The 18,185-nt window shown below is 36.5% G+C and overlaps 1 protein-coding gene across 1 annotated transcript in view; it reads right to left on the bottom strand.

The window, feature by feature from the left end:
- Nucleotides 1-18,185, bottom strand: part of SYT1 (synaptotagmin 1) — a gene marked incomplete at both ends in the record, with an annotated part of 539,370 nt that overhangs the window by 382,432 nt on the left and 138,753 nt on the right. The gene's annotated exons all lie outside the window — the stretch shown is intronic.

Raw genomic sequence — 18,185 nt, 5'->3', positions numbered from 1 at the left:
AAAAAACTGCTAATTCATGCTGATGAAGAACATTCTTAGTGTTAGACTTCATTTTCATTCAAGGTCACAAATGCTGTGAATACCCAAGGTCAGGGAAAAAGATAGTGGGCCTTCCAAGTAACTTATTTTAGAACTGTCAGATCCTAAATCAACTTGGAATGTAGTATTCATTCTCTTGCCATAGAAATCGACACTGCTTTTGTTTCTCAAAATGAGGTTTTGCATCAGCTCTCTGAGTAAGTATCCTATGGTGCAGTATATTACACAAAAGCAATTTGTAGAGGTGTGGAAAGAAAAAAAAATTAATGTATTTTTGCATTGCGGGAAACACCTACTTGTTAAATGGGTTGTGAAAATGAAAGCATTTTAATGCATATTGCAAGAATCTATTAGTATTTTGTTTGACCTCACTTGCAAATTTGGCTTCTGGTTTCTCCAGCCAGCAATCTTCTCTTTCTCTGACATGAATGGAGTTTAGTAAGAAAAAAATGCTGAAGGTTGTTTCCCCACTTCTTAAAAACACCCTCAAAACCCTAAATGGCATTTTGCCTAGCAAAGTTAAAACCAACAAACATGGTACTACCAACCAGATGCTTCATAGAAAAAAAGTCTCTCATGTTGGCTACGCTTGATCATTACGTCTATACCAATACCAACTATTAATAGGTACAATACCAACTATAAGGTAGACACTCTGAGTTACAATGTTTGCATTTATTATGAGTCATCACTGTACAAATTTATTTATGTGGCTATATCTTCTAACTTTAGCTTTGAATCTTTAACTTAAATTCGATATGAAGATTTCGGAATATGTTTTCAAAGAGAAGAAATATTTCCACCAAATATAGGCATGACATAGAATGGTTAGAGGGAAGAATTCTAAACACTATTCTAAATGGTATCAAGTATTTGAAAAGAGTTCTAATCACATTTGAGTGCAAATTTTAGGTTAGACTTAAGAAAAAATAAATGGTACTTATCATGAGAGTTATTTCTGATTAAAGTATCTGAATTGATTTTTCGCTAGAAGTTGTCAAAATACCCTAGATTTGTTTTTTCAAACAAAATTGATATAGTCAAGAAACTCATTTGTATATGAAAAAAAACAATGTACTATTTAATCTTCTAATATATTTTGCTGGCATTTCCATTCTATAACTATCTAGAAAAAAAAGGTACTTTTTCTTATACTATATCAAGAATTGATCTGAGGTTTTGGTTTGTTTCTAGAATTGGGCCTGACTGAATGCTTTACTTGGACCTCCTGGAAATGGGCTAGGTGTTGTATGGGGAAAACAGAAGAAATAGAAATGGAATATGCCCAAGTTGCTCGCAGATAAGTTGGAGATGAGTTCGGAAGAGCTACCACTTACACAAATGAGTGATGTAACAGCATCTCCTTGGAAGAAAGTTGCCTAAAACTGAGAGTGCATGTTGTGTTTACAGCTCACAAACAGTTAATCCATCTGTGTCTTCCTGGTGCCTATTACTGCGTCCAGAACATAGCAAATATTGAATAAATATTTGATGAACCCACTGGATGGACTGAGATCCTACTCTGAAATACTCTGACTTTCTTCAAGTTTTTTACACTCTTCATTCACGTCTTCAACAAATATTTATTAAGTACTTACTATGTGTAGACAATGTGGTATGTGTCACATATACACACACACAGTTTCTGCTTTCAGTTTAATTAAGGAGACATTAAGCAAATAAACTCCTGAAGGAGTATATACAGTAACTCTCTGAGAAAAGCACCCTAGGAGATAGAATAATGTTGATAAAACTGACCTTGAGTGGGAGTCAAGGTAAGATTCTCTAAGTGACTCCTGAGCTGCCATGTGAAACAGATGAGTATTAGTTAGGCTGATGTGGAAGCAAGCAGAGATGGCAGGGGTCTTCAGGCAGACGAGGGTGCACGGAAAGAGGTGCCACGTGACCATAAGGCATATGTGTCATCCTTAATGAAGCAAAGAAAGAGGGGACATGAGTCTGGAGGTGAGTCGGGGCATGTCCTATAGAGCATGGTAGGCCTCATTAAGGAGATGACTTCATCCTAAGAGTGATGAGAAACCATGGAAGGAAAATTAGCAGTCTGGCTGCAGAGCAGTGACCACCTGGGAAGAGGCATGGGAGCAGCTAAAAGGTACATTCTGTTTTTATCAGAAGGAGTGAACACTTGTCTACAGAAAGCTATCAGTTTCTGCCTACATACTTCACGAAGAATCAGGAGATATTACAACATTTTTTTTTCTTGACTCTTTCTGAAAGCAAGAGCTATATAATGGTGACTTGACTCCATAGATCTCAGAAGTGTCACAGAAACAAATAAGAGAATAGGAAAAGCCCAACTCCTTTCCTTCCATATTGAAAACTCTGCATACACTTGTGGTTTTATGAACAATGAAATGTGGCTTGCCATTTGTATATCACAGTAGTACGTGCTCAGTTATGCTTGAATAGGAGACGGCTTGAGCTAGATGTGGCCAGAAAGTAACATACCCTCCAGGTGACTGGATCCAGTCTTCTTCTAAAAATTAAATCAATATCTAGTCCATAATATTCTATAACAGATAATGTTGTCATACAACTTTAGAGTGCTGCTTATCCATGTATGGTCCACCTACCCCTGAACTAGAATCAACTGGACTGATGCCTACAAATGAAGATTCTGGGCCTCTTAGTTCTAAACTTTCCAGTTCCTAAGTGTGCCCAGAGAATCTGCAGATAGAAAACATCATAGGTGATTCTCAAGAAAACCTATGTTTAAATCTTAGGCAATGATTCCCAAGCATTCATAAATATAGGAGTCACTGGGGATCTTATAAAATGCAAATTCCCAGGATTTATACCAAGAAATTTTAATTCAGGAGATTTGGGGTGGCAACTAGTCATAGATTTTTTTTTCCCATAAAGCTCAGGTGAATTTTAAGTGCAAAGAGCCATTGGTCTAAAAGTTTTCCCTAGTTTATTTGAACGATTTCTAGTAAGATCTCTCAGAAAGCATATACACACCTGTATTGTAAGTTCTTTGAGGTCAGGGGCACAATCTTTTCAACCTTCTCTCTTTAGCACTAGGATAGGGTTAACTCTTACTGTTCTTTAGACCTCAAATGAAATGTAATTGCCTTCTTGACTAGATGGAATGTTCCTGCTACAGATCCACAAACCTTTGTAATTTCTCAAATCACTCATCACACTTCTTTGTAGTAAACTGATTATTTTTCTTCTAAGTTATTAGTAAACACTGGGAGACACTGTCTACTTTATGCTCAGTAGAACTTTTAATATCTAGCAGAGGACCTGGCACTTAATAAATACTTACTGAATGAAAAATATATGCAGTAAATATTAAATAAATGTTTCCATTACTTGAAGACTATGATCTCTTTTAACCTCCTCTTTACCAGTGAAAAGATATTTCATTTAAGGTTTCATATGAGATCCTAAAGCAACTTTTTAGGCTAATGTTAAGAAACAGACATCAAATTCTGGTAGGACTTCTCAACAATGACTGGCATCACGGCCCAAATCTGGCCACATCTCACCCTCTCTACAGCCGCAATCCTAGTCCAAAATGCCTCCATCTTTCCCTTGAAGAGGAAATCAAGTAGACTTGGAAAATAAAGGCATCCTCATGCTAGCAATCAGGAATTAGATGGGTGTTAGATAGAGGGTACATTCAGAGGATCTAGCTTTAGAAGAAAATTGTCTTCAAAGATTGAGATAAATAATGAAAATTTAGATAATAAAGTAGTTAGGATGGGGTCCTGAAAAGAATCTGAGTATCTACAGGAATGGCTTAACAACTGATTGCAGAACAAGACTTTGTAAGTCTATATTGCAGAAATAGAGCAAGTACAGGTGAGAGTAAAATGATCAGGATCTGGGTGTCTTGGAGGCATTAAAGGAGATACTGAATTTGTTAATCAAGAATCCAGATTTAATAAAGAATATAGTAAAGAATAATTTAGTGGGCTTTGATAAGAGGGGGTTTCAAATATGGATGACTTTCCTCCTCACTTTTATATCAAGAGGAGTAGCAAAAGGTATGATCTTCACGAAAAAAAAAAGGCAGGGGAACATGTTATTATGGACAACTTACTTCCTGTTTTGAACACATAAGGGGACATGATTTTGAGAGGAGAGTTTGTTCAGAATGAAATGGAGGATTTCATGGAAGGCAACCAAAGTGAGGACAGGATACATGTGAGATATTCCCCATCTTCTATTTTCTAAGACAAGTGAGAGACATCTAGTCTAATCTTCAACTTAGACTGGAAAAAAAAATCATTCAATTTGTTTCTGTCCAATTTTCATCTTGTCACAGTTTCTTTTCAATTTTAATTCTATTGATTTTTCTACCTCTTTCTCCATAGTACTAGAAAAATATTGAAAGAATGGGATAAAGAAACAAACTACTGTAATAGGAATGCCATAGTATTCACTTAGCAATAAAAAGAAACCCATAAAGCCTCTGGTAAGACCTCAGACTCTACACAGCAGTATTCCACCCAGAGACACTGAAAGGCAGGTTAAGAAATCCTGGAAATACACTTGGAGCTCAGGATTGCGAATCCAGGAAAGAACATAGTGACAGCAATGGCAGCAAAGTGTCATGAAGTACAAAGAATGCCTTCTCTGGGCAGAGCTTTAATATTATGGAGTAAAGCACTAAATCTGGGCTAGGGAGAAAAGATGATAGTGAAAGAAAGGTAGAGTAAAAGGATAAAGAAACAAACAGAATTGATAATGATGGGAAAAGAAAATGAGACACAGGTTAAAGTATAGACTCTCAAAATGTTAGAAAATATAAACCTTTAAAGTTAACCAAATTATAAAAATAACCAAAATATCAGCCGGATTGACCTTCTTATGTCAATATGCAATATACTTTATAGTTGAGAGTCTGAGTTGTGGACTTACATTGACTTCAGTTCTTTTGATTGACAGCTAGGTGATCTTAGGCACAGCCTTCACTCTTTCTAAGTCTCAGCCTTTATCAGTAAAATGGAGATAATGATGCTTCTTACTTCATATGGTATTTACATTGATTAAATGAAATAAAACGTACGTTTATCATGGTGCCAGGAAGCAAGTAAGAACTTAATACATGTAATTTAGTATTAATAGCTATGATTTGCTTTGCTGCCTTTGCTAATATTCATCAATAATGAAGTGTGCAGACAACCAAAGTTTATTCTGGGTGTCAGGGGAAAACAGAAAGTAGGGTTGCCTAATGCTTTAGACAATTCACAGGATGGATGGCTTTGCATAAACTATTGAAAGTTAAAAAAAAATCAGAGGGATCTTTACATAAATGGTAAAGATAAAACCACTAAGACTTAAAATATTGTTTTAGAAATACGTAAGTGTTGATAGATACTGGTTTTCTCATGGATACTAAAAACTTATAAAGGTTTTAAAATGCCATCTTGTATTTCACACCAGCCACAACAGAAGTTGTCACACGGTAACCAGAAAGGTAGTCTTCGTGTAATTTAAACATTTAATGAAAGCGAGCAATTCAGATTTTAAATTTGACGTAAGGTGTCTAAATGGAGTAATAATCTTATAAGTAATCTTGGGAGCATAACTATATTTAAAGCAATGCTAAAGTTTCTAAAAATTTCACCATAATGTTTTTCTTATAGAAGAAAATTGTTCTTGAATAATATTTTCTTGTTCAAGTAGTGGAGAAAATAAATCAATGGAGTTTTTATTCAACTCCTACTATGGTAAACACTATGGACACGAATAAAATGGGGCAATTATCCATGAGGACATTATCTGGGGAAATGAGGCTAGCAAAAAACAGTGGGAGATGGCACAGTCATCAGTTGGAACACCTTATGCATCCAACCTGAGGCTGAAGCTAGGAAACTATGAATCATCTATGATTCCTTCCTTTCCCTTAATCTTTATATCAAACCTACCTATTCCACCTCCACAAAAGTCCAAATTTGACTTCTCCCCATCCACACGGGCCACAATCATAGACCACAATACCTTCATCTTTCCCTGGATAAATGCTTTTGTCTCTTAACATCACTCCTTTCTACCTACAGAAAGGAGTCTATATTCTATCCAATGGCCTGTATAAGCTTCTCGAATATAAACTTGGTCATAGCATTTTTCTGCTTCAGATTCTTCAGTGGCGCCCCGTCACAATTAGAATGAAATCTAACCACTTCTCATGCTTATAGGATCGTACATATTTCCCCTGCCTATTTCACCTAACACTCTCCTTCAGCTTGCACTGAACTCCTCATACTTTTCTTCTTTCTGCCCCTAGAACAAACCAAGGTCGCTCTTGCCTCAGGATTCCTGTATGTGCTGAACCCTCTGCTTAGAACCCTCTCCTTCCAGATATTCCAGGATGGTTATTACTCTTTAGGTTTCGATTCAGAGGTCATCATCTCAGAGAGGCCTTCTGTGACGATCGTATATAAATGGCCGTTCACCCTCAACTCACCACTCACGACTGCATTTATGTATCTTTTCTAACCACAGTCGTAACTATTTATATGCATGTGGGTATATCTTCTTTTTTACTTCACTAGAGTGTAAATTCCTTGAGGGCAGGGATCTTGGTTAACGTATTTTTGCTGTATCCCCAAGTACCTCCTTAAACCAGTGCCTGACGTCTAGTAAGCATTTGTGAGTTGAATGTTGAATGAATGAAGGGGACCATTACCCATATCAATCATCCAGGTACATTCCCAATCTCTGAAGCCATCTCCTCCCAGAATTCTTTTCTGTCTTTGATGAGCTTTTGCATTGAAAATCTCCCCTTACCCTTCTAATGAGAATTGAACCTCTCAATCTTCTATTCACCTTCTCCCAAAGCCTTTTCTTGACACCTCCCAGGAGATGAAACTTGACATATGTAACACAAAACAGTATAAGTATTATCTACTTTTTCCCCTCCACTCCCAACTTGACCTTCAACTACCTTCTGAGTTCAGATGCTATGTTAATTTAAGAGGAAGAGAACTCTTAAATATGGGAACATAAAAGTCCTTAGGACATCAAGTTCCTGCAGTACTGTCACGCTTATTGATGGTTGGTGGCCCTGGGGACTGATCTAGGCAATAATTTCCTAATAATTGTAACAAAGCTGACTGAAAAAAATAGAACCACCACATAAAATGTTTTTTCCCAACTCCTGGAAAATAGTTTCATGTGCCAAATGACTAACTTACACATAAACTTATAAAATACATCTTCATTTTCATTTCATAACTACCTGAATAAACTGAGCTATAGAACTGCAGAGGACAGGGAGGTCATCATGGCCTGAAGTAATTTAAAAAGCCTCATGGAGGAGGCGGAGGGACTTGAGATGGGCCTTGAATTACAATTGGATTTAAATAGCTACCATACTTAATTGCATAATTTGCCCTCACCTAACTGTGAGGGGAAATTTGCATCTCCTCTATGCTCAATTTCTCCTGGCTGGCTGCCATGCCTGTCAACTGTAGCAACCCTTTTGCTGAAAAATGGCCAACAAGGTAACTGTGAATAATTTCAGGCTGAAAACACTTGAAATGTCCACACACTGAAATTTTAATGGGTAGAGCACCTTAAGGGTATATTTGTGTTGACTTCTTTTGTATATTTGTATGGATTTTGTTTTTTAAGATTTCTCTTGGCAGCTTTAAACAGGTACAAAACAACAAAATAGCAGGAGCTATAGATTTACTGAAGTCAATCATCAATGCATAACATCTTAATTACTTGCAACCAAACTGTGCTTCAAAGTTATTAACCACAATAATAATGTGTTTCACCATATGGTTTGACATGGCTCGTCATGGGTAAAGTGGAAACTGTGTTGCAGGACCTCCCTCTTATCCTCCATTAGAATCAGACTTAGCAAACAAAGCTCTGAAGCTTTCCGAGAATATCTTCTGTGAATCTCTAACGATCCTATATAGTACATTTTAGATAACCCAAAACAAAACAAAAGAAAAGAAAATACAAACAAAAACAGGTGGGAGATACGTCATTTCAGGGACTGTCAGAAGATGACACCAAACAGTCATCCTCACTGATTGTCAAAAGACAAGAAAACCCAAACATCCAAGCCTGCAATGTCATCGTTCCCAGTAACATGACTAGTTTTCCAAAAAGAGCACCTGTTGCCTGGAGCTCATTCATGGTCACTGCCACTTTTGTTTTCCCTTGTCCCCTCATGGTACACTCCAATTACAACTTATTATGGAGACCACTCCTTGCATAATAGCCACCCTTTGGCCTTGGCAACTTCGGCCAAACAGGTGCCAGCTGTTGGCAAACCGCTGCATTGGCCAGTCCTGACTAAGTGTTCCCTTGATGACCCAGAATCGAATACTTTAATTCCCATGCCTTATATAAGTGACCTTCATACATCGGCACAAGTAGACCTGCCTGAGAGAGAAAATCCTAAAGTAATGAATGCCATCACTTCCTCTCCAAGCTAGAATGGGAATTGATATTTCTAGTCAATTTCAAGAGCTTGGTCTTCCCTGGAAGAGGACCTTGAGTAAAAAATCTTCTAGGTTTTTTTTACCCACAGTCAAACGATTTCTTAGGAACTAAGGTGTCTAATCTTTTGGCATCCTAAAAGGCATATCATCATCCTTCAAGGCAAACCAATTAGAGAAAAGGAAGGTAGGCAAACAGAGTGCCTGTCAAAACCACAGCACCACCCTAGATGTCTGATATTAATCCACCAGGGCTCAGGTGTGTCCATGGTGGGAAGAGCAATTTGAAGATGTGGGACTGGATTGGGACCTGCATGAAATGCATACCTTCGATGGGATCGGTTCTCAGTTTGGAATGGTTTTTTAAACTGAACCTTTTGGAACTCTTGATGACTTTAATCCTCTTCCAGCATAGTAATTGGTAAACTGCACGGCCATGCTTGTTTGCCTATCTTTTCAATCCATAACCTCTACGTCTAAGTTGAGGCCATGTCTATCTGCTCTTAAGGATCTTGTATACAATCCGGTGTATATTAATAATAATGCTAGTAAATGAACAAAATAATTTCTGAAGTGTTTCCTATGGAGCAGATACACTGTGATTTACATGTATTATCTCATTTAATACATGTTAATGTACAAAAGCCCTGTGAGAGAGATACTATTATTAGCCTTGTTTTTCCTATAAAGAAACTGCACATTAGTGGGTTGCAAAGACTTGCTTAGATCCAGAACTAGCAAAAGGAAAACTAGGACTGCGATCTAGGTTTGTGTGACCTTAAACATCCATGTTTTTTAATCTTTGTGGGTAATCCCACAGAGATAATCCATGTTTATTATCTATTCATAAACATTTGTTTAATTGATTTCATAATATGAATAAAACATTGTCATGTTGAAACATTAAATGGGTTCAGACATATTGTGACTTCATTCATGCTCCCTTTCTAAAGTCTATAGCTGGCCTCTAACACATAAGGTTGGCTGGGGCCCTTGAAACAAGGGGTTCTGCTGACCTCATCGTGTATCGCTGGGGCAAGGAAAATTATCATAGTTTTAGAGGGGGCTTCTTGTTTGCTAGAATGCGAGGGCTACCAGAAAGTTTTGTTGTGCTCACACAGTAAGGATACTAGATTCTTTTATGAGACGCCGTCTATCAGGGTTTTCAAGTTATGTTCTAGGAAACCCTTCTTCTCATGGAAGTATTATACATGCAGAGTTAAGCTTCAGGTTTTTGTGTAAGTTCTCATTCGAAGTTAAAATGAGCATATGAACATATTAGTCACCAAATCAGTGTCATTATTGAGTGGAGAGAGTTTTGGAGTCAGCTACTTTGAATTATCATTTATAATTATGTGACATTGAGTAAGTTACTGAACCCCTTTCTGCTCTATTTTCTTCATCTAAATATGGAAATAATTTTTTCATTATAATATTGCGGTGAAGTGAAATGAGATAAAATGCTTAAAGGAAACGGGACATACTAGATACCTGAAAAATTCCCACATCTGTATTCAAATTGCATTCTGATTTTCACCCTTGTATTAAGTGCTACTATCCTATTGAAATAAACCAAACCAATAGCAACATCAAATACTTCTCTTTATCTTTAGCTCCAACCCAACAAAACAACTTAAACATAAGATATTATTGAAATTTTACCAAAATACAATTACTTATACTAACTAAACAATAATAATGATAAAATTTGTATAGAGCTCAGTATTTCTAAGTGCTTTATATCCAAATCATGGAATTTATTAGGCACATAAGAGAAGTCAGTAAGAATTAGCTAAATTAATTACGTGTTGTAATTATTAGAGAGAAATTGCAATTGTCATGACCTTTATATTTATGATCTAATTTATTTATTTTCATTAAAAATTTAAGTTACTTTTAAATGTCCAAATATATTACTTTGGGAAGTTTAGACAACTGGTAACTTTCACCACAAATAACTATAAATCAAACTAAATGAATATAAGCATGTTTTCTTCATATTGCTTTGTATATATATAAATTACATGTGATCGTCTTTTCTTGATTAGAATATGAGGTTAAAAAAGCAGGGTTATTAGATATTTGAAAGCATAGAAAATTGAATACTTGGTGGCATCACAGTTACTTTAAAGATGAAGGTTAACTATTTTATTACGGTTTCTGCGCAGGGCAGGTTTTCCACATAACTGATGCTTTTTAAGATGCTGGCAATCGTTACTTTAAAATTGGAACAAAAGAAATTAATCCTTTCAGAGAGAGTGCTGATTCAAACCTGCCAGATGAAAAAAGAAATAGCTCTAATCTGACTTCAAAGCAGAAGAGTTTCTATAGAATTATAAAAAAATGAAAAGGAACTGTCCAATGTACTAATGAATTGAGAAGATTATATCATCAAAAGATAAAATTTGAGTAGGTCAAAAGTTTTGAAAATGTCTAGTGTATCTTCAAAATGGAAAATGAAATATATATACATGCTTTTCAAAATAAATTCATCTGCAGAATGATCACTATCATTCAGGACTTTGGAAAGATCTACAATACAATGTAAATGAAGGTAGAGCCTTTTTATTAGGAAACAAAGAAACAACAACCCCTCAATGACACATATTACGTCTATTCACTTGGCTTCACTGAATGTCTCAAAAACTTTCTAATTTTGCACTGATGTCTTAAGCTTGGATCTATTTATATTTACTTGAAATCAGAAAAATCTATCTTACCACCTACAACTTTGACACCTTGGGTTTTAAATAACACGTGCGTTACACTCCTAACATTGGCTAGGACTGGTGACATTTGCAAGGAGACGTGACGGTGGGAACCCAGGTGCATTAGAAGAGTGGACATTGGAAAGTCATTAAAAGAATTTTTTTTTTTTTCTGGATCAGTTCTGGACTAGTTAATTATCAAGGGACTAGATCCAGGAGATGTCACATGTGATAAACACTAAAATGACAAGACACTGATCCTGGGTCAAAGGCACTACTGTATAATGTTTCAGGGAAAGATTGGAGTGTTTGGCCTGAATGTCCTGGCCACATTCCAAGTTGAGAGATTGCAGTCTGCTTTTCTTAAATCCCCCCTGTCATTTCTTTTGGAGGCTGTACTCTCATTCAATTCCTTTCTTAAGTGATTTTGCAGTATTGTTGTATTCTGTTAAACAACTGCTCTGTTCCACTCCAGTGATGGAAAAAGTAATTTCTGTGCTCTGTATAGAGTTTGTAACACACTCCTTAGGGGGTGAAAGGTGCAGCACAAATGTACCTTCTGCTCATTTTAAAAGAAAGCTACATACTTATCTTAATATAACAGATATTTATTTTGTAAAGCCCAATACTACAGGTTTCATGAAATCATTTTCCAAACAAAGTGAATAAGAGTTCAAGCTGTTTTTTTTAATGTTGGATCTCATTTTTTTCTCATCTTGCCTTACTTCACCATGATAGAAGAATCCCAAAGGAGTGACTTAGTGAATTTGAGATTCAAGGAATACACAAAAGTAATGTGCTTCGTGACGCTAAACTAAATTCATAGTTTGACTAGATATGGAATATAAATGAAATAAGCTCAGGGCAAGAGTTCAGGACATCTCAATAAACACAGCATGAGACCATTTTCTGCGTAGCTCACTCACTACCTGGATACCGAACTTGAGAGGTTCAAAAGCCAAATTTCATTCATCTGAGAAAACTTTTAAAACTGTGAAATGATGAGACTTTATTCTAAATGAAATTTCCCCTCATAATAATAATTAAAAAAATGACAATGCGAGAAAAAGCCAAACAAGGAATATTTCCTCTTGCATTCACAAGTGCATTGTTATTCTTTCTGCCAAAGACATTTCAACTTAAGGTAAACAAGTTGTTCATAAATGAAAATTATTGTAAGTGACCAATAAGCACACGCCAGGATGACTTTTAATTTACAATTTTCCTGGCCAGGAGGGAGCACACTGTACTGACGTGCTTCCCTTGATCCCCTTAAATTTATCACATCCATGCCTTTCTGCCACTCTTTTTAACTAGTGAAAGATTATGGTAAAAAATTACAGTAAAATCTCTTTAATTTTTTGAAAAGTATAAGGAGGAAAAAAAGGTATATATATTTCTATCCTTTTCTTAAAAAAAGGATCTGCAAACATCTCTATGCATCCTGCAACAGCAGTTTTTTCCTTCAATATTTTAGTGATTTTACCATGCAGATGTTTAACGCAGAGCACACTCTTAAAATGGAATTAGAAAACCTTGAAATTACTAAAAGCAAAACCTCTCAGGTAATCCAATCACTGAAATAAATCCACGTACTCTGTTTATGTTCTTTTAATTTTGAAGCAAGTGTCAAAAAAAAGAACATTTATTTGGATGAAGACAGTTGAAGTGAAAGTGAACGCACGTGATAAATTTCACATGATGAAAAGCAGATGATCACGAGTACTGTTGTCCCTCACTATCCTGGGGGATTGGTTCCAGGACCCCTGCAGATACCGAAATCCAAGGATGCTCAAGTCCCTAATATAAAATGGTATAGTATTTGCATAAAACTTACGTACATACTCCCATATACCTCAAATCCTCTCTAGATTACTTCAAAGACATAGGTAAATACTATGTAAATAGTTGTAAATACAATGAAAATGCTATGTAAATAGTTGCTGGGGTGCAGAAAATTCAAGATTTGCTTTTTGTAACTTTCTGGAAATTTTCAATCCACATTTGGTTGAATCCTGCACATTCGGGACACTTGGATACGGAGGGCTGACTGTATTTGAAAATCCACATCACTTTGACAAAAATCTTCTCATCTGAAAAACAGACTTTACAATGTGCTGTTCTCTCAGGCATCATTGACACCAAGAATAGACCATAAATTGGTAGTTTAGAGTGCCTTTCAGTTTTGGTTTTTCTAAAAGCACTTCACAAGCAAATTAGTCAGATAATGGTGGTGTGCTCACTTCTTCGCAGCCTTTTTGTAGCCACTAATAGCACACAATCTTTCCAACCGATAGAATGGATTGTAGGGATGGCAGTGTAACATCTTTAGTCTTCTCAACTCTGGTCACATTCTCTTCTTAAATAACATGTGTGTACTTTCTTCTTATTCGTAAAACAGCTTAGAGTTAAAATGTATACTAATAAAAAAATCCCTAAGCATTGGTTTTTTTAATCTAATTAATCATAGGATCTACAGTTGATGTTCTTTAAATTATCTATGAATGATGAAACTCCAGAAGGTTTTACTGTCACTCTAGCGGTGGCTTTGTTAGTGAGATTGGGGACTTTTTTTTTCTTATTAACTGAAGTGAACTTTATAAAGGATTTGTAAAATATCACCATTTTAGTCTATCCAATATAACATGTAAAAGAGAGGAACTGATTATCATACTGGCAGCTTTTAGCTATTTTAAGGGTTAAATACGAATTGTCCGAGAGCCCCTTAAACTTACTGTGATTTTTATACTAGAATAGTAATGAATTAAGGTGTAGACAATAGTGGTATTCTGACTATTAAAAAAGGATACTCAAAGGCAAACACATTGGAAGTCTTAACTTTTAGAATTCTTTAATATTCAGTTACATAATTTATTTGAGATGATTTCTGTTGCTAATTTGGCTAAGACAATTTTCTGCTTATTGTTCGCTTTTTATTTTCAAGTAAAGACGTATTTGGGAATTTAAGTTGGCATTTCTTGGAGTGTCTCAGTACATGGACATTTCACCAACGGACATCAATGGAAATAAAGGTCCAACAACAGTATTTTCAATTCATGAAAAGAAGATGACAAAACGTTTTATATGGAAAACAAAATACTGATTGGAATCTTTTGGCCCCAGGATAGCGTGTGTGACTAAGGCATTATTAGACAATCCAGCATCAACCTTGATAGTTTCAAGTGTAGACACAAAGTATAATTTTCTTTTAAGGACAGAAACCTTCATATCTTCAAAATGAAGAAGTAGTTAAGGTGGTTCTAAAAAGTGATTTTTAAAAAAACACTTATGTTCAAAAGCAAGAGCGGTATTTTGTTTCCAAGGAGTAAGTTTACAGTTTTTAATCCTTCCACTGCTTAGCTGAAGAAGAAGAACAGCACTCTCCTTTCCGTTTTGCTTTGCATCCGAATCACAGCTTGGTAACGGTGAATTAATCTTGAATTACTTCTGAAGTAGACTGTGTCCTATATTTTAACATACCCTAATCCAATTTAATATAATCTGATCTAACATCAGTAATGTTTGCATTTATTTCACATTTCAAATATTTTGTATATTTCCACTAACCTCACTGATATGTTTAAAATAGTCAGCGTTTCTCAGTATGAAACACCCAATTGTATAATCAAAATCCTGCCACCTATTAAGTGCAAGTACTTATTTAAAACGTGTGGTGATTAGAACCTTTTCTCTCAAATTACATCTTGTTGAAGTTAATGAATTCTCTGTAGGAATATTAACCAGATTCTACATTTCGGTGCTGATCCCCTTCCCCACCTTTGCACTAACATATTGAATACATTAACTACTAACAGTGACTGATTCCTGAAAAATCTCTGATAAGGTGGCAAAGGACTGCACTGGACCCTGCATGATACATACCTTCCCTCTTCCAAACACCCAAGTTCAAAGTTTGAATATGGGATTATTTTAATTTAGTTGCTATTAAGTACATATGTTCTGATAGATGTAAATTTAATCCAGGTTAGACTATTTCTGCCAGGGTGGAAGGATTATAAAAGCAAGGGCAGTACAAGTCAGAATTGAACTTGTCCTTGAAAGGGCTGTCAGAAGCAGTTTATACCATGGTTATCCTGATTTTGAGCATTGCCATTAGTCTTCCATTTTTAGACAAAAAATATAAAAGCATGTCAAAGATTTAGACTCTTTAAAGATAAACTCCAGAAAAGGAAACCATAGGTACACAAAACAATCTCCCTTTAGAAATCATACCATCACGCTGCTTCCAAATCACTTGCTGCTCTTCTATGGGGGGAGTTACAAATGCAGATTCCAAAACACAGTCACAGCCAAGAGCATGCTAATGCTTTTCAACCATGCCAGTGTTGGAAGAAAAACAGCAGATACGAATGTCTAAAAACCCTTGGTGAATCAGAGCTTCCTGTGTGAATATTTTATAATGTATTTATTGGTGAACTGATAGAAGAACTATATAATAAGCCATTTTCTGTCACATAATCATGGAGCCTTGCTGCTCTAGAAATTCAGTTATTAGCCAAGAGCAGGACCTTTACACCACCTCTCTTTATTGCACGCATCCCTTGATGAGTAATAAATGTAACAGAGTGAAATTTTCTACCAACACTAAACTCAAAGGATTTACAAAATTTGATTGGATTTTGCATATAACTACACGTGACAACTTGCTATACTTAATATTTCTCAGTACTCATTGTGTAGCAGGCAATATGCTAAGTGCTTTATGTGTAATAGATTTATTTTTAAGAACTATCTCAGGAGGAAGCTCCTATTATTATTCCAGTTTTGCAGAGAAGGAAACCGAGTTCACAGAGGTTAAACAAATCCGCAGAGGTCACAAAGCTAGAAAATGGCGGTCATAATTTGAATCAATTCAGTCTAACTCACTCGAGGGTCTTCGTTCTTAAACACTGTGCTAATTCTACACTGCCTCCCCGCATTTCCCGAAGGTCACATTGTTGTTTAGACACTGCTTTATGATTTAATATCTTTTCAGCACATGTTACTCAGTGCCTCCATGCTAGGTGCTGGGTATTCAGTTGTTACACGGAAGACATGGTGGCTGTCCTCATGGAGCTTCCAGTCCAGTGGCCTGGACAAAGCAAGCAGAACTCTTCCCTGACAAAGAGTGGTGACTTTGGGTAAGGAATAAGGATGGCACTGAATTCACACATTTAGGGTTACCTGCCAAGGAGAGCAAATAAAAGTTGCTTCTTAATGAAATTCTGACCCCTGTGCTCTTGAACTCCTAACTCTCTCTTCACCTAATTTAAAGGTCAATATCCATAAAATATCTCCATTCTTGGACTTAATTTCAGTATTTTTATTTCTCATAGGCAAACAAAATAAAATGACTTCTAATCAAGGACAGCACCGGGTAAACTATGAAGAGAGCAAGGGTTTGGGGCAGGCTCTCAGATCCTGCTCTTTCCCCCACTTTTCCTTTTGGGTTGTTATAATTCTCTTGTTCCTCTCCAAGTCTTTCAAAACTTGGTCTTGGGCAAAAATTTGATATGAGTCAGTTTCTAACTTGTTTTGAGCTTAAATCCACTTGACCCTTCCTTCTTAAACGTGGACTGAAGGCTCTGAGCTCTTGTAAAGTCATTTTAGGCATTTGTGGCACTGAAGAGAGGGGCGGGGTGGCTGAAAGGACTAGCCTCAACTGTCTAGAACTGTTCCTTGGAGCAGCTGCTTCCTCTAACTCTCCATTAGGTTACTGGGTGAGGGAATCCAGGCAACATGGTGTCCTCTGCAAGGCACACTCTCTTCTTCCCCATTCTTTCCTCTGTCTTCTCTTTCTCTTTCCAAAACAGGGAACAAGAAAGAGGAAAAGAAATTGTAAAGCGATAGGCTTAGGGTACAAGTCAGCTTCTGGGAAGAAAGAAGGTCATCTCAGTACACATTCCTCCTCTTGCGTTCACTCAAACTCAAGAGGAAAAGGAAAAAATGCCCATTCTCAAGATTGCTCATGCTCCTACTTTTCACAAAGCAAAACATGACCGCCTTCTCTCAAGGCACAATTACTTAACATTAGCAGTCACGAATATAAGACAATTTAGGCAAAATAGAAAGGCCTGAGGCTTCAGGAATAACACGATCCACAGATGTCCCTGTATTTTGAGGATCTCTTCTTTTTGTTTTCAGGACTCTCTGAAAATATTCATAATAGAATCCTATTATGGATTACCTGTCTGCTCCTTCCTAGTTGAGAACAACCACACTGTCCATAGGAATGACTCCCAAGGGCCATGTTTTTGTTCCAAGAACAGCTGTCTGGGATATTGCTAATTAACACAGGATAGGCCCTTTACCTCAAATGGGAAAATCAAATTACTTTCCTGCTAATTTGGGAGTTAAACTGTTGGGCCTCTAGGAGAATTCTAGAAGCCCGGAGAACATATTCTTGCCCCTGAGATCTCTGTCGATACACTGGATCCCGCTCTCCCCGAGATGTGAAAGCTTAATGCTTCCTTGGATTCTGTAGATACCCCAGTGCCTTTCCTATAACATCACTGAGATTTATGCCAGCTCAAATAGTTTCTGTGGCTTGCCATTCAAAGATTCTCACTTAATACTGTGACGAGACCTATGTTTATCCTGTGAACAATCTAATTCCTGTTTCTCTGACTTTCTTTTAAGCATTGCATTTCCAAAGCCACTTGTGTGAGTTTATGTTTGCTCTTTATCTTTCTGATTTATTTGATCCATTTTCTGTATTTTGCCAAACTGGATTTGGTTGGGTAGAGTAAGGCAGACAGATGGAATTTTAGGGTTTGATATATGACTCTATAGCATCCTCAACTCTTACTGTGCTTTGAGGTTATTCTTATATATACTGTTTGATGTAGTATTTAGAAACCAATCTCTTGACCATCTAAGAGTGTCAATATGGTCCTTCTGAATTCTGAGGCTCTTCAAGAATACCCTATACTATTAGCATCAAAACTAACCACTAAGGCAAGTTTAAAGGTCTTCCCCAGGGGGCTTCCCTGGTGGCGCAGTT

This window comes from Grampus griseus (assembly GCF_964374135.1).
Source record: "Grampus griseus genome assembly, chromosome: 11".
Taxonomy (NCBI): domain Eukaryota; kingdom Metazoa; phylum Chordata; class Mammalia; order Artiodactyla; family Delphinidae; genus Grampus; species Grampus griseus.
Note: the sequence above shows the minus strand (reverse complement) of the source record. Positions and strands in the feature narration are given on the sequence as shown.